The following is a 25,562-nucleotide window of genomic DNA, read 5'->3' on the forward strand; positions in this document are numbered from 1 at the left end:
AACACTGGCATCTTATTAATTCTTTCATATCATGGCAGTGTAGTACAGCATTGGGTCATGCCACAAATGACATCCTTACCTTGTCAGTGTAGCAGGGTGTGGAGTCATCCCACAGATGACATCCTTACCCTGCCAGTGTAGTAGAGCATTGGGTCATGCCACAAATGACATCCTTACCATGTCAGTGTAGCAGGGCATGGAGTCATCCCACAGATGACATCCTTACCTTGTCAGTGTTGAAGGGTGTGGAGTCATCCCACAGATGACATCCTTACCCTGCCAGTGTAGTAGAGCATTGGGTCATGCCACAAATGACATCCTTACCATGTCAGTGTAGCAGGGCATGGAGTCATCCCGCAGATGACATCCTTACCTTGCCAGTGTTGAAGGGTGTGGAGTCATCCCACAGATGACATCCTTACCCTGCCAGTGTAGTAGAGCATTGGGTCATGCCACAAATGACATTCTTACCCTGTCAGTGTAGCAGGATTTGGAGTCATCACTCAGGTGACATTCTAACGTTGTCAGTGTAGCAGGATGTGAAGTCATCCCACAGATGACATCCTTACCTTGTCAGTGTAGCAGGATGTGGAGTCATCACTCAGATGACATCCTTACCATGTCAGTGTAGCAGGATGTGGTTTCATCCCACAGATGACATCCTTACCTTGTCAGTGTAGCAGGATGTGGTTTCATCCCACAGATGACATCCTTACCTTGTCAGTGTAGCAGGATGTGGAGTCATACCACAGATGACATCCTTACCTTGTCAGTGTAGCAGGATGTGGAGTCATCACTCAGATGACATCCTTACCATGTCAGTGTAGCAGGATGTGGTTTCATCCCACAGATGACAACCTTACCTTGTCAGTGTAGCAGGATGTGGAGTCATACCACAGATGACATTCTTACCTTGTCAGTGTAGCAGGATGTGGTTTCATCCCACAGATGACATCCTTACCTTGTCAGTGTAGCAGGATGTGGAGTCATACCACAGATGACATCATTACCTTGTCAGTGTAGCAGGATGTGGAGTCATCACTCAGATGACATTCTTACCATGTCAGTGTAGCAGGATGTGGAGTCATCCCACAGATGACATCCTTACCTTGTCAGTGTAGCAGGGTGTGGAGTCATACCACAGATGACATTCTTACCTTGTCAGTGTAGTAGGATGTGGAGTCAACACTCAGATGACATTCTTACCATGTCAGTGTAGCAGGATGTGGAGTCATCCCACAGATGACATTCTTACCTTGTCAGTGTAGCAGGGTGTGGAGTCATACCACAGATGATATTCTTACCTTGTCAGTGTAGCAGGATGTGGAGTCATCACTCAGATGACATCCTTACCTTGTCAGTGTAGCAGGATGTGGAGTCATCCCACAGATGATATACTTACCCTGCCAGTGTAGTAGAGCATTGGGTCATCCCACAAATGACATTCTTACCATGTCAGTGTTCAAGGGTATGGAGTCATCACTCAGATGACATCCTGACCATGTCATTGTAGCAGGATTTGGAGTCATCACTCAGATGACATCCTTACCATGTCTGTGTAGCAGGATGTGGAGTCATCCCACAGATGACATCCTTACCTTGCCAGTGTTGAAGGGTGTGGAGTCATCCCACAGATGACATCCTTACCATGCCAGTGTAGTAGAGCATTGGGTCATGCCACAAATGACATTCTTACCATGTCAGTGTAGCAGGATGTGGAGTCATCCCACAGATGACATCCTGACCTTGTCAGTGTTGAAGGGTGTTGAGTCATCCCACAGATGACATCCTTACCTTCAGTATAGCAGAACACAGTCATCCCACAGTTGTAAGGACAAGGATTAGTTTTAATATACCAAAGTTCTATACATTTTGAGTGAGTGAGTATGGTTTTATGCCACTTTTAGAAATATTCCAGCAATATAACGGCGGGGGACACCAGAAATGGGCTTTACACATTGTACCCATGTCGGGAATCGCACTAGGGTCTTCGGCCTGATGATCGAACGCTTTATCCACTAGGCTACCTGACCACCCCCTACACATTTTGAATGAAAATGGCTGAGTAATGGCCATAGGAAGTTTCAGATCACAGGTCAGGTGAAATAGGATTTTAATGTCACGCTCAAGATTATTGAACTCACATAGTGAGTTCACTATGTGTGTGTGTGGCTGTTTGTACTAGTCTTGACTAATTCCATATTGAAAATTGGATTCACAACCCTTTGGGGTGTTGTCATTGATCGGAAAATGCATGTGAAATTTCAGGTTCACTGATATGGTGGTTTCTAAAGATTTTTTTCAGTATGGCCACTGGCAGCCATATTTGATTTCCAATGAAGATGCCTTGAAGAGAACACGTTACAGGCTTCTGTCCCTTTCAGTTAACAAGTAGATATCTTAATTATTGCTTTCTAAATCATAGATGGCAACCTGATGGTCATATTGAAATTTCAATTTAGATGCACTAAAACCACTTCAAAGAAACAATCATCCTCATAAAATTTTAGCGAAATCCATCAAACCATTTTGGAGAAGAAGAAACAATAACATGAAAAATTAATGGATTATTCGTGACATCAAAAATGCATTACTATTATTATCATTACTACTTTTGTCAGCCTCTACCCTAAAAAACAGTCTTAGTTGCATATCAAGTTACAGAACAGTTTCTCTAATATATGGCATATTTTTCCCATGATGTGCAATATCTAAGATTTTTCAATCCGTTGGATTATATTTCTTCTTTGCAAATAACCTTTAGCCTAAATAAAATGGACAATGTTTATTGATTGCTCAATCATGTTTCATCATGTCAACCCATAAATATCACCCTCCATATACAATTCTCATATTAAGCTCACCTGTTGCAACAAAAAAAATCAATCATTATGTTCCCAATCAATACCATGGTTAATTCTCTTGCAGCACTAGTTCACATGGTCCCTGACACGAATTAAAGGTTGTCATCAAGCATCACTGAAAGGCTTCCAGACATAAGACATGATGTAAGTGACATAAATGGGTCACAATTCACAATGGAATAGTCTTCTTGATATAATGCCAAAAAGTAAAAACTACATACATATCTGTTTCTCAATGTGTCAAAATAACCAGTATATCTATTAAATCAAGACACACTATTACATATTTTCTATCCCAAAGTCCACATAACCAGTCAATCATGATGAGTTCACAAATATGATGGCTGTCATTTCTGTATGTATGTTTTATTTCACATCAACAGCTTCATCATTTCTGGGTGACTCAACATTTATAGCTGTATGTGATTCATGAATGAGCAATTTAATTAAAATCAGATGTTTTGGCTTTTATATCCAATGGAATGTTTTGTCGGTTGATTGAGGCAGGTTGTTCTCTCCTATGGAGGTGTCCATAGATCTTCACACACAGAGGTATCATACCAGGACTAAAAGATTTGAATTTAATGTACTTGGTACCAGTGTTCGAAATAATTTTAAAACTCAACAAGACAGTCGGACAGGTGATCCATAAGTTTTTTCTGCCAATATTCAAAGTTACCTGCCCACTTTCAGGCATTATAAATATTGAAAAATCACAAAAACTGAAAGACAAATTGTGTCTTGATTTAGCTAAAATAAAGCAAGCATTTACTTCAGAATCTTCAAGTAGTTATAATAAATTCCGTGATTGACATCATGAACATCGATCCACGCAATTGGGATACGATGACATGCATCAACCAAGCCAGCGAGCCTGACCATACGATCACATTAGTCACCTCTTAACAACAAGCATAGTCGCCTTTTACAGCAAGCATGGGTTGCCAAAAAGTAAAAACTACATACATATCTGTTTCTCAATGTGTCAAAATAACCAGTATATCTATTAAATTGTTTACAGTACATTTTACGTTAGTTTGTCCATATTTGACAAGGATGACAATCAACAGATGGCCATAGGCATCATATTCACAATGGGCGGGGAGCACGGGTGGCCCAGTCATCTAAGGCATCGCGATTCACTGTGCAGAGTTGCGTCCCTTGGGCATGCCAGGAACCTATGATTGTGGGTTCGAATACTGGTTCACCCTGATTATGTTTCTAGGTTTGTCAGCACCATACCCGTGCTCATGGGTTTCACCGAAGTGGTAAACGTCGGAGACCGGCATACCTTCGAGCTTTCCTCCCACATTAAGCTGACATGCCTTGATATAACTTGAATACTGTTAAAAGCGGCGTTAAACCCAACTCACTCACTCACTCACTCACTCACTCACTCACTATGGACACTACAAGAGCTAGTCGCTACATACTCCTTCAAGTTACTCAGTTATGCACACAGATATGGAATTGAAATTGACAGACAAATTTTCCTGTAGATGATTTTGTGACCATGTGTGTTAAATATCAGAATCCTGTGAATCCATTTTAATGCCATTGTTTCTGGATCAGATTCACCTTCGCAAACCCACTATAATTCACAGGAGATGTTGAAATTGCAGCATCACAAGATTCAGTTAGGTGCACGGAGCTATAACAGTGACATGTATATATCAGGTATTAAAATATTTCTGCAAATGCAACATATTTCCTACACATTAAACACCACATTGACATACGCATATACAACTGCATGAGTCATTTATTATGAGTTAAAAAAACCCATTTTCATATAGTTGTCATGGCAACTGTGTTGAAAGTCAGGAATAAATACCTTGAATGTTTATTAATAATTGGCAATGGCAGGTGTGTTGGGTCATACATGTAGCTTCATTGAATTTTTGGTTCAAAATTATATTTTTAAAAATGGATAGTTGACAAAAAAAAGAGGACTTCTGTTGAAAATCTGAAGATTTAGCAACAGTGTGAAGGCAGCCAAAATACTGGATTATGGCAATTATGTAATAGAGGTTTTGTATTCGCAGGAATTGTGATATTTCAGAAAGTGAATGTCTGAAAATGAAGAGATACGTCAGTAGTGTTGGACCATTGATGCAGGTGAGCTAAAAAGGAAATTTGACAAATAGCAAATATGGAAATATTTCTACTGTGGCCATTGTTTACATCATCAGGCACCTTCCTACAAGCTAGAGATCCATCAGTTTCACAGATTTAGAAAATCAGTGGTTAGATCAGTAGACAAGGACATGCATTAAGGGGAATTTACCTCAGCATATTGAAACCCAACAACCTGCCCACACTAATTATCCAGATTATGAGTGCTATACAGAAGAAGAAGGAGAAGAAGAAGAAGGAGGAGAAGAAGGAGAAGAAGAAGGAGAAGAAGAAGAAGAAGGAGAAGGAGAAGAAGAAGAAGAAGAAGGAGAAGAAGGAGAAGAAGAAGAAGAAGAAGAAGAAATTTATTTCGTTATAACCGTAGTTTACTGCAGCTCAAAATAACTTATTTTCCTTGAATATTTAAGGTGTACTGGTTTGAACATTGATCCCATAATAGACTAAGGATTTTGAATATCAATATTCAGATTTTAAAATTTAAATTCTGTCTGTCAATCCTAATTTTGGTTTGCAGTTTCTTGAAGATGGGTGATGACTGTGAGCTCTCACAGCCCAAACTATACTTCTTACTTCAACAGACAGATCTTTCATAATGTCACATCTCACCATTTCAAACTGAACATATACTTTCCATGATTTGATAATCAGGGATCGGTTTTGCCTTGACTTGAATCAGATGTCTTGTCAGTGGCTTGGCCAGCATCAATCACACGTAAATATCACCCATGCATCTAATATCTTTTCGCAAAATAAACTCTCTAATTCTTGAAGAGGAATCTGGTAATTAAATTACGCTCGAGATGTATTACTTCATCTGTCACAATTCACAATTTATAGTATCACTTTCTCACATACATAACTCTAAGTATGACATTTGCAGGAAAAGAATGCCATGTAACAGACCATTAAATATGTGTAAAAATACATGGTACATTATTTACACATGGAATAATTTTAATGAATTGATGCTGGTGTCATTTGTGAAAATGATACACAGCTTAAGAAATATTATATTGACATTTGTCAGTGATTCTACCAAAATATCCCAATCACCACCACAGATAGGAAATATTACACCATTATTACACTGAGATATATAGATTATGTCATAATTAGATATTTCAACCCTGCACAATGCATCAAGTGATAACTATTCAATTTTCATTAAAAGAAAATTCTCACTGTCAAATCCAAACAATAATCAGAGACTAGTGACATACATTAATACTCGAATTGTATATATATCAATAGAGCAGTGAACCATATTTCATAGCTAAAGAAACTACTCACACTTGATGGATGTGTTTTCTGGAATGACTGAGTTGGCTTCCAAAGAAATATAATCATTTCCGGAGAAGAAATGCCAGTTGTTAGCGCTGTGGCCAGTGTGCAAACATAACTCATTTGTGGAGGCAGTATACTCACAAAGAGGTTTTATACTGCAGAGAATTGATTAGAAAAAATGTACCGGTAGCTGTGAATTTAATCTCAGAAATACCATGATGATTATGCCACCTTCTGTCAATGACAACAGGTATTGTGCTGGATATTTCTTTGTGTCAAGCTGTCCACGAAATGTGTTTTGTTGTGATTGTAATTTTAATAGTTCAGTGTATTGAAGAATAAACAGCTTATACTAAGACTTGGATTGAAAGTCTCATTCAATGGATGATTTCAAACTGAAAGCTTGTCTATTATGGATTTTATGTTGTTATTGCATCTCAGCTTCATGAGTTATTAATTAATATATCATATTATATGAATCAGTATCTATGGTGTGATGTAGCATGTTGAGGTAGAGATTTGTTTGATTATATTTGTTAATGTATCTATTGTTGTTGTTGTGTTGCTAAGGTGCTGTACGTTGATGTGGTTGTGTGCATGGTGTACCCTGGGTAGTGTAATCCCTGATTAATGTTCCTGTCTTATTATAAGATGTTGAAGTATTAAGATATGTAAGGTATATATGTTTTTGTGTTGTTGTGCTGAGGTATCATATATGTTGTGCTTAGGTACTATACAGCTTGTACTGAGGTATTGAATATGTTGTGCTTAGGTACTATACAGCTTGTGCTGAGGTATCATATATGTTGTGCTTAGGTACTATACAGCTTGTACTGAGGTATTGAATATGTTGTGCTTAGGTACTATATAGCTTGTGCTGAGGTATCATATATGTTGTGTTTATAGGTACTATATAGCTTGTGTTGAGGTATCATATATGTTGCGCTTAGGTACTATATAGCCTGTGCTTAGGTATCATATATGTTGTGCTTAGGTACTATATAGCCTATGCTGAGGTATCATATATTTTGTGCTTAGGTACTATATAGCCTATGCTGAGGTATCATATATGTTGTGCTTAGGTACAATATAGCTTGTGCTGGGGTATCATATATACTCATATCACATCTTTTTTAACCATCTCTTTTCAAGCCCCTAAACAAGATGTGACTATGCGCTTAATAATGTAAGTAAGGTAGATGCTTCAAAGCCCACTGAAGACATCAAAGTGTTTGCCACTTGTCGCTGAAGTTATGTTACGAATTAACATTCAGCTCGTCCTGCTTGGGGAGGCATTAACACTATAAACTTAAAAAGACATGGTCATTTGACCTTCAAAGTGTAAACAGAAATATATGTTCTCAAAGGTAAGCCCTAATTTAAGTGTATTGGGGCTGTTATTAGACATGTAATAAATGGAGGATATTGTATGAGTGTTCATGTCATACTATGTTTATGGCACTATTGTCGTCAACATAGTATGACATGAACACAAATATAATGTTCTATTTAAGATGTCTACATACAGAGATGAATTTTAGTGTTTTCCTATCACAGCAAGTCACAACAGCAGCGGAACCACAATTTGTCGAATGACATCAACAATCTTCAGTTATGACATCGTTAGTGTGACGTCATTCCGACCTCACGTCACCATAAGATTCGAATGATACACTGTTGTCTCATGACGTGATATGACCCTAGGGCACATATGATCTTTATGAACACCGATATGTTTTCCCTCAAAGTTAAAAAGAAATACTCTTAGGGCCTCAAAATTTTCATTGTCAGCATTTATACAGAATATAGGACAGCTTTGATTACCCCCACCATACAACTATCCATAAAGAATAACTAAGTGAGTGAGTGAGTTTGATTTTACGCCGCTTATAGCAATATTCCAGCAATATCACAGCAGGGGACACCAGAAATTGGCTTCACACATTGTACTCATGTCTGGAATCAAACCGGGTTTTCAGCGTGATGAGTGAACGCTTTAACCACTAGGCTACCCGCCTGCCCCCATAAAGAATAATCAATCTGTAAACAATCTGCTATTTCTTCTAAACCTGGCGTGTACACCACTTTTAGCTTTTGACATATTGCAGCATATGGTGCCATGGCTTCATTCATTGTGATAAACCTCAACGGTAATGGAACCCTGCATTTATCCATTGACATGCAAACACCTTAAGCAGTAGACTACCCTGCCAACCCTTTTAACCAAGGTTATGAGTTTAAGTTTACTTACATAAAAGCTGATTTGACGGAAATCATTTTGGCTTTCTCTGTCAATATGATGAAGTGAAGTGGCTTGGCAGCAGAGTGACAACCCCTTCTAAAACTCCATATGGTGAGAAGTCTCTGAGGCTTCCCTCTTCAGATTAACACAATCTGTCTGTCACATCCATGGACCTATTTCACTGATGTTGATGCATGTACACCACCATACAAACAATAATCAATATCCCTGTTTCACCTTGTCCAGGAGAATTTCACATTCTACAACTCAATGCCAGTCAAGAAGAGGATGCCTAAATAGACATGCACACATTAACACATACCGAGGTGAGGATGCAGAGCGAAATGGCTTAATGAAATGTACACATGTCAATTTACTGAAATAGGTTCCATTTCTGGATAGACATATCCCGTTGTGCTGATTTGCGCCATGATCACTTGTTGCATGTGTGATCAATAGCATGTTGACATACGCCGCTAATGATTTACGACTTCCCTGACAGCCTGCTGTTTGTTGTACCAACATGAACAAGCACAGTCTGAGAAGTGAGAAATGGTCAATAATGGTATGGCGAATATTGGCAGTTATGCTATTATGGTGCCTAATATCGCTATTCTAATCCACCCCGACAGATGTTTGTCTACGGATGTCAATACATCGGAGTGGAATAATACTTGCCTATTACAAATGGAAGCGACACCAATTAGATGAAGTCATAAGGAGACAGGAATCAGATAGAATTTCTCTCAAGAGCAGCAAGACTTGTTAAATTGTGTTTATTCTAGCAGGGCATCAAACAGAAATTTGAAGTGACACATCTTTTTTGGTAAAAATTGACAAAAATGTCAACTGAGGATTTTTAAGAGAAAGTGTGGGAACATGAATTGATTTGTCAATTTGGACAGAGAAGATGGCAAATAATGGTTATTAGCAATTAAGTTCAAATTTTCAACAAACCCATCTTTAAATCATTACAGATGGTAGAAAGAACATTGTATGATCATTTTTCAATGATTATTGAGTGGAATAGGATTAAACACAGCTTAGCAAATGAAAAGTAAACCAACTTGCCATTTGAAATGTTCTTCAAACTTTCACAGTGTCTGTTCCATTTTAACAATGTCAGTACTTCAAACTTTCCCTTCACTTGTGAGAAAAAGATGAGTGAGTGAGTTGGGTCTAACACCGCTTTTAACAAAATTCCAGTTATATCGTGTCATGTCAGCTTAATGAGGGAGGAAAGCCCGAAGTGATGCAGGTTTCAGACGTTTACCACTTTGGTGAAACCCACGAGCATGGGTATGGTGCTGACAAACCTAGAAACATAATCGGGACAACGAAGCTATGGTTGCAGGTATCACTCTAATTCCAACAATCACTTGAACAGACAATATGTGTCATGTTTTGAACTTACTATGAGAGGAGCAGACCACTTTATTAATGTAAAATAATGACATGATTCTAATATATTTCATTTTAGTTATATTAATTCACAATTTATACATTACCATAAATCCTTAGTCAGATTAATTCCACACACTTACTTTTAGTAGATACTGACAGCCATGATGTAACATTGTCTGGACTATGAAAAGCTCCAAATGCAATCTGCCTCAAGTGTAGGTGTTAGACACCCATCCATACATGACAGTGATCAGTACATTTATGAACTGCAGTGCCAAACCAACCTCCACAAACCTCTATCATCAAGAGCCATGATGTAACATTGTCTGGACTATGAAAAGCTCTAAATGCAATCTGCCTCAAGTGTTGGTGTTTGACACCCATCCATACATGACAATGATCTGTACATTTATGCACTATCATCAAGTCATGTTCCAAAAGCATAGAGTACAGATTCATGTTCCAGACTAGCAGTTAATCCTCTAGCCCGGAACCTCGCTATATAAGCGCAATAATCTTGGACGCGACGTTAAACCCCATTTCACCTCACCTCTAGCACCGGCATATATCAGCTGTCTTCAAAAATAAGAGTTCAGGTAGATATAAAAGAAGGTTGGGGAAACAAGAACACTGTGAAAGGGAATCAATAAAACACTACTGCCTGCCACATGTCAGCTAGTCGGTCTAACTGATACATCAAATTCAGGAAAAGATGTGATCTAATTTACTGGAGGAAAGAAATAAACACTGCTGATAATTTCTGCAAAACAGGACAGTTGGAACCTGTCAACACACTGGTGCTGCTTGAGGACTATAAATCACAAGGTCTACTCAGTCTGAGTTTGTGTGCATATTGATGTCAGGATTTGGGCACTTGATTTGTCTGCTTGAGGTCAGAAATGAGGATGGATATATGAGTATTGGGACAGGGAGTGGATGGGCAAGGGAGAGTGAGTTTGATATAAGGACACTTTGAACAGTTTTTCAGTCATGTGTTGGTGAATTTGACTGCACTAGAATTGAGGGAGAATAAGATAGATACTGGAGTCAGAGGGAGGGTAGATGGATACTGGAGTCAGAGATAGGGTAGATGGATACTGGAGTAATTAAGAGGAAGGGTAGCTTGATACTGGAGACAGAGGTAGGGTGGATGGATACTGGAGACAGAGGTAGGGTAGATGGATACTGGAGACAGAGGTGGGGTAGATGGATGCTGGAGACAGAGGTAGGGTAGATAGATACTGGAGACAGAGGTAGGGTAGATAGATACTGGAGACAGAGGTAGGACAGATGGATACTGGAGACAGAGGCAGGGTAGATAGATACTGGAGACAGAGGCAGGGTAGATGGATACTGGAGACAAGTAGGGTAGATAGATACTGGAGACAGAGGTAGGGTAGATGGATACTGGAGACAGAGGTAGGGTAGATGGATACTGGAGACAGAGGCAGGGTAGATAGATACTGGAGACAGAGGTAGGGTAGATGGATACTGGAGACAAGTAGGGTAGATAGATACTGGAGTCAGGGGTAGGGTAGATTGATACTGGAGACAGAGGTAGGGTAGATGGATACTGGAGACAGAGGTAGGGTAGATTGATACTGGAGTCAGAGGAAGGGTAGATAGATACTGGAGTCAGGGGTAGGGTAGATTGATACTGGAGTCAGAGATAGGGTAGATTGATACTGGAGTCAGAGGAAGGGTAGATAGATACTGGAGTCAGGGGTAGGGTAGATTGATACTGGAGTCAGAGGTAGGGTAGATGGATACTGGAGACAGAGGCAGGGTAGATGGATACTGGAGACAGAGAAAGGGTAGATGGATACTGGAGACAGAGAAAGGGTAGATGGATACTGGAGACAGAGGTAGGGGAGATTGATACTGGAGACAGAGGTAGGGTAGATGGATGCTGTGGACAGAGGTAGGGTAGATGGATACTTGAGTCAGAGGTAGGGTAGATGGATACTGGAGACAGAGATAGGACAGATGGATACTGGAGACAGAGATAGGGTAGATGGATACTTGAGACAGAGATAGGGTAGATGGATACTGGAGACAGAGGTAGGGTAGATGGATGCTGGAGACAGAGATAGGGTAGATGGATACTGGAGACAGAGGTAGGACAGATGGATACTGGAGACAGAGGTAGGGGAGATGGATACCGGAGAGGAAGGGTAGATGGATACTGGAGACAGAGGCAGGGTAGATGGATACTGGAGACAGAGGTGGGGTAGATGGATACTGGAGACAGAGATAGGGTATATGGATACTGGAGACAGAGATAGGACAGATGGATACTGGAGACAGAGGTAGGGTAGATGGATAATGGAGACAGAGATAGGACAGATTTATACTGGAGACAGAGATAGGGTAGATGGATACTGGAGACAGAGATAGGGTAGATAGATACTGGAGACAGAGGTAGGGTAGATGGATACTGGAGACAGAGATAGGACAGATTTATACTGGAGACAGAGATAGGGTAGATGGATACTGGAGACAGAGGTAGGGTAGATGGATACTGGAGACAGAGATAGGACAGATTTATACTGGAGACAGAGATAGGGTAGATGGATACTGGAGACAGAGATAGGGTAGATGGATACTGGAGTCAGAGATAGGGTAGATGGATACTGGAGACAGAGGTAGGGTAGATGGATACTGGAGACAGAGATAGGACAGATGGATACTGGAGACAGAGGCAGGGGAGATGGATACTGGAGACAGAGATAGGGTAGATGGATACTGGAGTCAAAGGTAGGGTAGATGGATACTGGAGACAGAGGTAGGGTAGATGGATACTGGAGACAGAGGTAGGGTAGATGGATACTGGAGTCAGAGGTAGGACAGATGGATACTGGAGACAGAGATAGGACAGATGGATACTGGAGACAGAGGTAGGGTAGATGGATACTGGAGTCAGAGGTAGGGTAGATGGATACTGGAGACAGAGGTAGGGTAGATGGATACTGGAGTCAGAGGTAGGACAGATGGATACTGGAGACAGAGATAGGACAGATGGATACTGGAGACAGAGATAGGGGAGATGGATACTGGAGACAGAGATAGGGTAGATGGATACTGGAGTCAGAGGTAGGGTAGATAGATACTGGAGTCAGAGGTATGGTAGATGGATACTGGAGTCAGAGGTAGGGTAGATAGATACTGGAGACAGAGGTAGGGTAGATGGATACTGGAGTCAGAGGTAGGGTAGATGGATACTGGAGACAGAGGTAGGGTAGATGGATACTGGAGTCAGAGGTAGGACAGATGGATACTGGAGACAGAGATAGGACAGATGGATACTGGAGACAGAGATAGGGGAGATGGATACTGGAGACAGAGATAGGGTAGATGGATACTGGAGTCAGAGGTAGGGTAGATAGATACTGGAGACAGAGGCAGGGTAGATGGATACTGGAGACAGAGGTAGGGTAGATGGATACTAGAGACAGAGGTAGGGGAGATGAATACTGTAGACAGAGATAGGGTAGATGGATACTGGAGTCAAAGGTAGGGTAGATGGATATTGGAGACAGAGGTAGGGTAGATGGATACTGGAGACAGAGAAAGGACAGATGGATACTAGAGGCAGAGGTAGGGTAGATGGATACTGGAGACAGAGATAGGGTAGATGGATACTGGAGACAGAGGTAGGGGAGATGGATACTGGAGTCAGAGGTAGGGTAGATGGATACCGGAGAGGAAGGGTAGATGGATACTGGAGACAGAGGTAGGGGAGGTGGATACCGGAGAGGAAGGGTAGATGGATACTGGAGACAGAGGTAGGGGAGGTGGATACTGGAGAGATAGGGTAGATGGATACTGGAGACAAGTAGGGAAGAAGGGTACTGGAGACAAGTAGGGTAGATAGATACTGGAGTCAGAGGTAGGGTAGATGGATATTGGAGACAGAGGCAGGGTAGATGGATACTGGAGACAGAGGTAGGACAGATGGATACTGGAGTCAGAGGTAGGGTAGATGGATACTGGAGACAGAGATAGGACAGATGGATACTGGATACAGAGATAGGGTAGATGGATACCGGAGACAGAGAAAGGGTAGATGGATACTGGAGACTGAGGTGGGGTAGATGGATACTGGAGACAGAGGTAGGGTAGATGGATACCGGAGACAGAGAAAGGGTAGATGGATACTGGAGACTGAGGTGGGGTAGATGGATACTGGAGACAAAGAAAAAGGGTAGATGGATACTTGAGACAGGGAAAGGGTAGATGCCTTGACATTTTGGTTGATGTCCATCTGTTACCTAAGTGGAGAAGGGATGGACAGATGGATACCCCATAATGTTACATATGCCTTGACATTTTGGTGGATGTCCATCTGTAAACTAAGTGGAGAAGGGATGGACAGATGGATACTCCATAATGTTGCTTAAGCCTTGACATTTTGGTGGATGTCCATCTATAACCTGAGTGGAGAAGGGATGGACAGATGGATACCCCATAATGTTGCATATACCTTGACATTTTGGTTGATGTCTATCTGAACCTGAGTGGAGAAGGGATGTTGTTGAATCTTTCACTAGTTGACGAAACAAATTAGAGGTGAAACAAACTTTCCAACAAAATGTCACAGTATCATCAAAGGCGTAAGTGTCACCTATCCCAGAGGCTGAGCATCCTCATTTTTCATCAGATTAGTCATGCAGTCAATTAGAAGGACTAAATGTCTCATGTTGAGAGTGTTTTTGCTCTTGATTTAATATTGTTGCAATCTCTTAAGAACCAGATGACATTTACACATTGATGACATCTGATCGTTTTCGAACTGTCTCCGAATACTTCTTCTGCATATATTCAGAGATCAAAGCAAACATATAAAAAAGGAAAGTCAAGTACATGAGTTTTGTGTGTATAACACATAAAAATCCTGTCAGTTTACAATCTTTATGAAACTAAATTCACATTCACATTCAATATATTTTCATTTGTAACAGATGGAACTTCAAACAAAACTTACTTTATTAAACATTGTCATGCCCTCTATTTATAGCTGTGAATGAATGTAATATAGACAAGCTGTTGGGGGGCTAAAGTGTCAGAGAAGCTAGTTCCAAGTATAAAATTCTGGAAAAGGAGTAAGTAATTTGTTATGAGTTTGTGAGTATGTTTGTAAGTAAGTACCCTGGTAGGTGAATGAGTTTTGTAGTGAGTGAGTGAGTGAGTGAGTATGGTTTTACACCGCTTTAGCAATATTCCAGCAAAATCACAGCAAGGGAACACCACCAGAAATGGGCTTCACACTAAAGCTGGGATGAGTCCAAATTTACTACCCGGGCACCCACACCCCTATTACCCGACCCTACCCGAGCACCCACACCCCTATTACCCGACCCTACCCGGGTACACACTGTTGGTGTCAAGAGATAGGTACAAAATGTCCGATTGGTAATAGTTTGACAGTAGATTCATGTATACAACGACAGGGTCATTCACTGAAGTTGAATGGGTACCCCAGGGTACTTACTTACTTACAAACTTACTCATAACAAATTACTTACTCCTTTTCTAGAATTTTAGACTTGGAACTAGCTTCTCTGATGCTTTAGTCCCCCAACAGCTTGTCTATATTACATTCATTCACAGCTATAAATAGAGGTCAGTGTTTAATAAAGTAAGTTTTGTTTGAAGTTCCATCTGTTACAAGTGAAAAAGTATTAAATGTGAATGTGAATGTGAATTTAATTTCATAGGATTGTAAACAGACACTCACTCACTCACTCACTCACACTCCATGAAGCTTGAAAACTTATGATGTATTTCATTAAGAAGAGAAAGATGGAAACACGTATAGCAGCTTTCTTCGTCTGCATTATAACTTGGGTACAAATTAACAATGCAAGGTAAAAAACTTGTGTTTGGTCATGCTGTGAGCAGGGAAGAAAATCTAACGATTAATTGAATATTTCCCTTTTCGCAGAATTAACACTTGTAGCTATAAGACTGAGAAATGTTAACCCACTCACTGCTGACTCAATTGGAATGTTCTATAATGAGATAATACTGCTTTCAATACAACTCATCTTCACTGACAGTGATAGTTTACCATAGATGAGAAGCACAACTAGTTATAATGCAGGCTTGTGCAGCGTATAGAAGGCATCATGATGGTTTATGAGCCGGTTTCATCGCTTCAATCATCGTGGGACCTATGGATGAGAGTGGTTAATCCTTCTAACATTCAGCATGAAAGAGGGGCGTTGGGAAACAACGGAATATTTCGTTACACAAAAACACCACTTTCCAGTTTTGTAAATCCAGGGATTCCAGTCAGATCATTTACAGCTTTATGACTGCAGGGAATAATCGTGACAGTTGGTTGAAACTCGGACATTAATATTGCAGATAAAATGAAGCTTTCAATCAACCATGGCTGTGAACTCTATATGTTTCCATGTTGTGTATTGGCTTTTGAAGTGCTACATGATAATGTTCGTTAAATGCTTAGATGACTGGGTCAGTGGGTCACTGGCCATAGCTTACATTTACTAGTGTGAGTGAGTGTGTTGGGTTTAACGCTGCTTTGAACAGTATTCCAGTATATCTTGGCGTGTCACCTTAATGTGGGAGGAAAGCCCAAAGTGATGCAGGTCCCAGATATTTACCAATTTGGTGAAACTCATGAGCATGGGTATGGTGCTGACAAACCTAGAAACATAATCGGGGCGAACCGGGATTTGAACCCACAATCATAGGTTTCTGCGAGCCCAAGGGACGCAACTCTGCACAGTGAATCGGGGCGCCTTAGACGACTGGGCCCCTTTCATCTACTATATGAGAGTGGGTATGAAGTTTGGTCAACACAGCTGTGAGCATCATTTCGGTATCTCATTGTTCCAGCTAAATGTTGGAGAAAGACCAGAATAAAGAAGATATTGTGGGAGTTTACCACTTCACCATGGTGCATAGCTGACAGACCTAGGAACAAAATCCAGGCAAAATCTGGGATTCAAATCAATGATCAGTGGATACTGTGACAACAAAGGGACACAACTCTGGACTGTGTGTTACATTGGTGCAAGGAAAAACCTGTCAGCTAACAGATAACTGTTGCAAATGTAAGAATGTGCAATGTTGTAAGTTTCTGAGATAAATACCATTCTGTGCTACCAAGAAGGTCACAGCTTGTCTCACTGGGTAATTTTAACGTATCATTGATCTTCAATTCTCAAGGTAGTAATGGAATTACTGTCCTGTTTACTGAATTAGTCAAGCATAAATCTTGCATGGTGTTTGATTCAATGAAAGCATTAATCTTGTTTATTTGGAAGTGTGGACGACCAGTGCCAGAGAGAGTTTCATTACCTATCCATCAGGATGGTGAGAATGTAAAAATGTCTCACCATTAACTGCGCTAGGCAAAGAGGTCACACATGCAAAGTATCAAAGCAAGAAGCAACTCTTTCATTCTCACCTCATGGGAACACATATACTGAAGGTCATAAGAAATGCAACCATATATCCAAATCTGCAAAAGGTGATGACGCATATAGTAAAACCATGTTGTGTCGAACTTGGATGTGTGGATCCCCCATCCTCTTAAAATCACATTCTTGTCCCCTGTATTTATCATGATGTTCATGGATCTGTTGAACTGGATGTGTCGAATTCTCAGTTGTCTCAAACTCATTTTGGAGTCCCAAGTATCCAAATTAAGCATAAATGTCCCTGATGACTCAAACATTTAAAAATGAAAACGATTTTAGGAAGAAAAGTCACAAGAAAAAATGTTACAAAAAATAATAATTTGTCTCAATAACGTCTTCAGTGAGGTCGATGATATGCCTGACTGCTTCCATTGGACGATGATGCCAGTCAGGTTTGGACTCCAATGGCGGCCACACAAGATATCGAGAACAGATGACCATATGTGTGCCATATGCAACCTGGGACAATGATAATGACGTGTGCCAAGTTTGAACAATTGGTTACCATCTGTTGATTATTTATATGAAATATAAATCTAAAATCACTTTTGCACTCAGTTTGCAGAGTAGTGAGTGAGTGAGTATGGTTTAACACTGCTTTTAGCAATATTCCAGCAATATCACGGGAGACACCAGAAAATGGGCTTCACACATTGTACCCATGTGGGGAATCAAACCTGTGTCTTCAAGGTGGCAAGCACACGCTTTAACCACTAGGCTACCCCACCGCCCCTTTTTTGCAGAGTATATTTTGTTGCTTGGAAATGATGCCTAAAAAACATTAAACTTAAAAAGATGATTAAAAACTACATGAATCGGTCTGACAGTCAGAACAGCATCATGACGGTCAAAGGTTTATTTTATGTCGTTTTCAGTCCATGTTCAGCAACCTTATCATTACCGTATTCGACGTAATTAGCGCCCCTCTCTAATAAGCTCCCACGGCAATATTCGCTAATAAATTGGCCAGTAAACAATCCTAATTAGCACCCCTTCTGATTGATCAATGTACACAAGACTTATATATTCGCGTAAAATACGCACTCATCTGTTATATGCACACTTAATTATGGGCAATTAAATTCTCGAAAAATATATCTGTCTTACATAAACATTTCAGGCTGTCAGCATAAACCACGAAATTTACCTTCTAACTCTGTTTTTTTCTACTAAAATAATATTCTAATAAGAGACCTCTATTTCTAATTTTGAGAGCACCCTGGGCGCTTATTACGTCGAATACGGTAAGTGTCTTCCCTTGAACAATACAAGTCTGTGATATGAAAGGATACCCAAATAGTCTCCAGGCAAACTAACTCCCATTTCAAATGAACAAATGCTTCAAGGTCACTTTTATTCATCTTTTAAGATAGTAAATTCTATGACTTATCCGTTTTGAAAAAGCTGGGTATTGACAGCTCATTTGAAGTTGCAATATGTTATACTTGATAAGATCCTACTATTCTCCATCACATTGACAAGGACTTCAGAAGCTGTGATTGAACTGCAGACAAAAAATACATCTCAAGAAGCTACATTGTCATAAACGCTTGTACAAAAAGCACAGATATTGAAATAAAATTAATATCTGGTGGCTATTGCATTGATCCGATACTTGAAAACAAATGTTATTGTACAAGATATGATGACGCCAGGGCCCACTTGCACAAAACGACCTTTTTGAGCTGAGACTATTGTAAGTCTATGTTAAAGTATGGGAGTTAAGATCATCTTAGCACCAAGATCGCTTTGTGCAAGTAGGCCCGGAAACATGTTTGAGCTCAGACTCATGATAAAGTGTCAGGGAAATAGTTGAAGGTGAGGTGAAATGAAGTTTAACGTCGCATTCAAGATTATTGCAATTTATATAGTGACGTGCATGAATGTGTGTGTGTGGCTGCTTGTACTAGTCCGGACTGAGGTCGATTTATCGTGTTAGCCGATTGAGATACCATGTTGCATTTTAACATGAATACCCCACTCAGACACACCTCTGAACCGACCATTTCTTGTTTTAACCCCTTCATGCCAAGCGCCAGACAGGGAAACAAGAAGTACCATCTTTTAACGTCTTTTGGTATGACATGCCTGGGGATTGAACCCCGGACCTTCCACTTTCCGGGCAGACACTCTACCACTAGACCATGGAGGCGGTCGTTGGGGCAATAGACCAACTCAACATACTTGAATATATCATTACAGTCAATTCAAGATATTCTTCTTCTCTTCAAGTCAGATAAAAACAAGTTATATTTTGTATATTTATCCTGAAGTCAACGTTCAGAGTTGCATCTCTTAAGTATGCCACAAACCTGTGATCGTCAGTTTATAACCAGATTCACCTTAATAATATTTCTCGTTTGTCGCCATACATGGTCATGGGTTTTATCAAAGTGGTTAACGTCTAAGACCTGCATCACATCAGGCTTTCCTCCCACATCAAGCTGACATGCTGTGATGGAATAGCAATACTGTTCAAAGCAGCATTAAATCAAAGTCATTGCTCATTTTCAAAAACACTGATCAACTGACCCTAAAAGAAAAAATCTGAAGAGAAGCACATCATTTTGATGACCTGCTGAACAATCAGACAGGTTGTGAAGTTGTCTAAGTGAATGCCTTCTATCAAACTATCTATGATGGCCATCCTTTGCCATGTAGATACTTGTTGCTGCCTTAGAATAACAACTCAATATCAGCAAAGGTATACAATCTTCAAATTTGATATCAACATTCTTGTCAAGGACAAAGTAATTGTAAGTATTAAAGAACAGATTCATTTCTGTGAAACTAAACCTATCAATATTTAATGTAAATGCCAGAGAATAAGCCAGTCTTGATATTCCAGTGGAACATAAACGGCAAACCCACTTGTCCAGCAACTATCTCTGTTTGCAATAAGCTAGGTGGGTATTACAGGGACACATCAATGTCAAACAACCTTTGCAATAAGCTAGGCATGTACTGCAGGATACACTTGTACAGCCACCATCTCCCTTTGCAATAAAGCTAGGCATGTACTGCAGGATACACTTGTACAGCCACCATCTCCCTTTGCAATAAAGCTAGGCATGTACCATATATGACCGCGTATAAGCCGAATTTTGAGGACCAGAAAAAAGATTCTGTAGAAAGGGGTCGGCTTATACACGGGATACACTTTCATGATAGTATTTTTCAGATCGTGATCTGTCAAAAACATCACCTGAATGACGGTCCGTTAGATCATAACTTCCCGAAAGTTTGGAAGTTGCCACGACTACAGCCATTATTGTTATAAATTATCATTAAAGTTATTATTATACACCAATGTTGTCATTATTAAAAAAATGTTATGCATGTTACTACTTCCGATAATAAGTTTTCAATTGAATGTTCAAAGTTTATCGTTCTTCGTAAACTGCGCGATCTTTACATGTAACAATATATGTAATTCACAGCAATAATATATAATCCCCAGATGAAATCGCCAATAGCTATTACGTACGTTTTGCAAAGTTCATAAATTGATAGTGAACAAGTGTCTACCTTTATTGAAAGAGGCAAATAAACAACTGTATCGGCAAGTTATTCCGTTCGCCATTTGCAAAAACATGTGATCAGCTGTTTCCTGTGACGTCACAAACGGTGACCACTGTGATTGCTTCCTGTTGTTTAAAGCAACACGGTACACAAGGAAATGAGCATTGATAATAACGGGCCGATTGGTATTGTCATGTTGTTTACACAAACATTTTCAAGTTGTGGGTGCTTAGCGATCGTGTTGGGAGTAGGGGCTTAATTCCTTTGTTTTCGAGAGATTAGTTTAATAAACTGGAGAAGCCTGTGAGTAAGTGATGGTAATTCAATGTGTTCATAGTATGATAGTTTATTTAATTCAATTGGATTAACATACAATAGTGGTGTAAAGGGGGTTATAAAAGTTGGTATATTTTTACTGACATTGGACATTCTCATCATGAGTTTGAAACGAAAACGCCATGCTTACGATGCTGAATTCAAACTGCGAGTCTTCGCTCTAGCCGATATATTTTCTCACGGGTTCATAATTCTATATACACCGATTCACAAAATGGCGCTTCGTTGTTGATGGCAACATATAACGATCATTATGAGATTAAAAAAACCCACAAGAAACAGCTTCCCACATTATGAAAGTGGATGACTGGTTTGTTAAATCTTTATTAGAAATAATAATGACTTTTTCAATATAATTACAACGTTTTTCATCTTATATTTTTGAATATCTGCGAGTACCGGCACATGTCTTGCAGTCCGACTTCGCAGTGTTTTTTGCCTTTCAATTCCACACACACACATGTCCAACCACCATCTCCCTTGGCAATAAGCTAGGCATGTACTGCAGGGACACACACACTTGTACAGCCACCATCTCCCTTTGCAATAAGCTAGGTATGTACGACAGGGACACACACACTTGTACAGCCACCATCTCCCTTTGCAATAAGCTAGGCATGTACGACAGGGACACACACACTTGTACAGCCACCATCTCCCTTTGCAATAAGCTAGGCATATACTACAGGGACGCACACACACATGTCCAGCCACCATCTCCCTTGGCAATAAGCTAGGCATGTACTGCAGGGACACACACACTTGTACAGCCACCATCTCCCTTTGCAATAAGCTAGGTATGTACGACAGGGACACACACACTTGTACAGCCACCATCTCCCTTTGCAATAAGCTAGGCATGTACGACAGGGACACACACACTTGTACAGCCACCATGTCCCTTTGCAATAAGCTAGGCATGTACTGCAGGGACACACACACTTGTACAGCCACCATCTCCCTTTGCAATAAGCTAGGCATTATGATGAAGCTGAAGGATATAATATTACCAGAGCATCAATTTATGTCTTTTAATATTTTGATATCATCTGACCTCATAATCTCCTGTGGAAAGAACATTTTTGACAAACACTGTGAATATGACCTGTGATATTTCCATTTCGCAGCTTGCTGAAAATAAGGGATTTTGAATCAATTATATCTTTGATGGTAACAATTTGATTTTTTTTATTAATTTCAATATCAATATCCTTTCATTGAAATGCCAAGCACTGTCCCTGTTTTATGTTAGCATACTGAGATTTGCTGCGTTCTGAAAGGGTGCCGAAACACTGACATTTACAGTTTGTAAAAGGAACTATTTTGAGAAACTCCGAACAAATTATTATGGCATAAGAAATTGATTATTTGTTCTTCCAATTTTTAGGAGTAAGTGGATAGAAGATCAGTAGATATATATATCATTTCAAAATGGCAAAACAACAATGGTCTTGAAAGACTGGCAGGTGTTAATATCTCATGAACTCACTAGTGATGATGGGGTTTAACGTCGCGTCCAAGATTATTGAACTTATATAGCGATGTACATGCACGTGTGTGTGTGGCTGCTTGTACTAGTCCGGAGTGATGCCGATTTATAGTGCTAGCCTACTGAGATACCATGCCACAGTTTCACATGAATACCCCACTCAGACGCAGTATACTGACTCTGAGCCGACCAGTCCTTGTTGTAGCCCCTGATGTCGAGCGCCAGACAGGGTAACAACAAGTACCTTCTTTTAACGTCTTTTGGTATGACGCGGCCCGGGATCGAATCTTGGACCTTCCATTCTCCAGGCAGATGCTCTACCACTAGACTACGGAGGCGGTGTCATGAACTCACTGGAGTACAAATGATAAGAATAATGTTTAGCTGATGGGGACACTCTACAATTATTGCCTGCCATTGTGATTCAGAATAAGTTGAAAATTAAGCTGACAAACCTGTACCTGAAAATCTGTATCAGAATCCCTAGAGGAAGACACCCATCCTCCATCCAACCCACCCCATACTAATAATAATGCTCGATTAGGAACATGAAGACTGACAAGATCTCTGAGGAATCGAGGTGTTGATGTTGTCATGTACAAGAAGGAGTATCTTGAAGTGGATCCTGAACTTGACCAGCAGCCATTGCAGGGATTGTAAAACAACCTACCAACAAACACACCAAATACACATCCATCCACCCACCAACCAAACCACCCACCCATTACACACCCACCCATACTCACTCACTCCTATTCTGCATCATTTACGCCACAGATCCTCATGTTAGACATCAATCTCGGAAGTGATATAAAATATCGTACAGAGATATTACTTACAACCAACCATTGGTATTATATCTTCATTGTTAAATCATCTTGATTGAAAGCATCCTCAACCTCCAAGGCCACCATCCCACATAAATAGGTTAGGATGCAGAAACCTGTCACCAATACCTTGCTTGTCATAAAGTGTTACAATGTTGATTTGACAAAAGCAGAAAATTGTCTAAGTTTTCAATATGAAATGACACATATAGGTTGATTGATAGAAGGATATTGTTCACAGAGAAAAAAGAACAAAGAATATAGCCACATCATGCTACGAGAGCATAAGAGACAAGACTGCCACATGAAGAATGCCAACATTAAATTAACTACAGACTAATGGGAGATTTACTGGTGCTTAGAAAGGCCAGAGATAAGAAATAAGCATGAACTGTTGAAATAATCATTAAAGTTGTCAAATGTTTTGATATGAAAGGGAGTCTGACTTTGCATGTTTTAGACCTTTTTAGAGAACACTATAATGTGTCACAAATGCTTATTTTAGAGGTTTAAGGACTTTTTGCAATATTTGTTGACATATTTTCTTTAGAGATGTAGCTAAAGTATGGGTTAGACCAGGAGGATCTGATGTTTAATCCTTGGCATGGTCAGTTAAACCCCTTGACTCTCCCTGCCTTCTGGTTTAACTGACCATGCCAAGGATTAAACATCGGAATCTTAGTGGTCTAACCTATTTAAACCATGGCCAACAGTCACAGCACCCAAAATGCTTAAACTCATTGTTTTGTCAAAGACATTTTGAAAGATATTCAGGAACTCTATGCTTAGGTGTGAGAACACTGTGTGAGTAGCCCCTTCTGCCCATGCACTTTGCATTTTGCCGACTCGAGTCATCAAAAGCATGTTCAAGGACAGAATAACATTCATTTTGTTGACTTATTTTTTCACTTTTTCTGTCCAGCAGCAGAACTTCAGTAATATGAGAGTGGCATTGATAAAGTTGTCACAATTGTTAATTCAAATATTTTGACTACATGTTGTCAGTTTATTATTTTAGTTTATGACTGCAAAAGTGATTGATTTTACACTGCTTTGAACAGTATTTCAATCATAGTCAGCTATGAGAAAGGATGCAGGCCTTTTTTGTAAACCAAGGATACAGGTTGATGCTGACAAACCACTAAACATGAACAGGACAAAACAAATAAGTTCTTGGTTAAGATAAATTTATAATTTCTTATTACCTTTTTACCTAAATGCTAGAATGTTTTAACCCCCAAAGTAGCTATGACAAGCAATGTTTTCTTTTCTCATTTTATACATCCAAAGTCTGATGGTTTCAAAAGTTCATAAGCTGAACTTATCTACCATCAATTTCTCTTTCAATCCATCTCAGAATACACTGCCTGCAGGCAGTAATATCGGTGAATATGTTTTCAGTATCTGCAGTGATCTGAAAGTGCAGGGGTGATAACAGTTACACACAATGACATGAATTATGTTTCAAATTTGTCCGACTCTTAATCACCAAATGCTGCTGTAACTTAAGCAAATATTGGTTGAATTAAGAATAAAAACACTGTCAAAGCATGGTCTGCCAGACATAATGGTGTCAGAAGTTAGTCGTACCATGTTACCCTGTCCGAAGGCGCTACTAACTGATTCGGTTAAATAAGGCACTTAGACTCCTTTCTGATGTTGTAGACATCTCATTATTGGAAATATTATTCCTCCTTGCCATGCCCAGGGGAAACGGAAACATTTGAATGGACTGGAGTATTTATTTTGTGTCTTGTGTTCAGACACATTGGGTGATGGGTGTATGAATTATTACAACCTTGGGTCTTTCTGCAAGTCCAAAAAAGGAATAGAGTGTAACATATTACCCAGCCTATCCGATAAGCATCTATGGTTTGATTGGCTTCTAAACTCGGCGGGAAAAGAAAGTATAGGTCGAGTTCCATGATCGATAAAAAAATAACAAGAAGAGGTTTTGTTGTGAATTATAATCTAATCTAGGGAGGGGTAACAAATGACTGATCAACC

At 39.8% G+C, this 25,562-nt stretch overlaps 1 protein-coding gene across 3 annotated transcripts in view; it reads right to left on the reverse strand.

Moving 5' to 3' along the window:
- LOC124133593 (procollagen C-endopeptidase enhancer 2-like) overlaps positions 1–25,562 on the reverse strand; it is a 229,584-nt gene that overhangs the window by 79,662 nt on the left and 124,360 nt on the right. Inside the window, exon 1 of one of the 3 annotated variants that reach the window (XM_046498043.2) lies at positions 8,536–8,935. The exons of the other annotated variants lie outside the window; for them this stretch is intronic. The gene's annotated coding sequence lies outside the window, so the exon portion shown is untranslated. Of the gene's footprint in view, positions 1–8,535; positions 8,936–25,562 lie in introns of those variants that run through there. 3 annotated transcript variants of the gene reach the window in all.

Source organism: Haliotis rufescens, unplaced genomic scaffold (genome assembly GCF_023055435.1).
Source record: "Haliotis rufescens isolate VD_foot unplaced genomic scaffold, xgHalRufe1.0.p SCAF_5, whole genome shotgun sequence".
In the NCBI taxonomy this organism is placed as follows: Eukaryota; Metazoa; Mollusca; class Gastropoda; order Lepetellida; family Haliotidae; genus Haliotis; species Haliotis rufescens.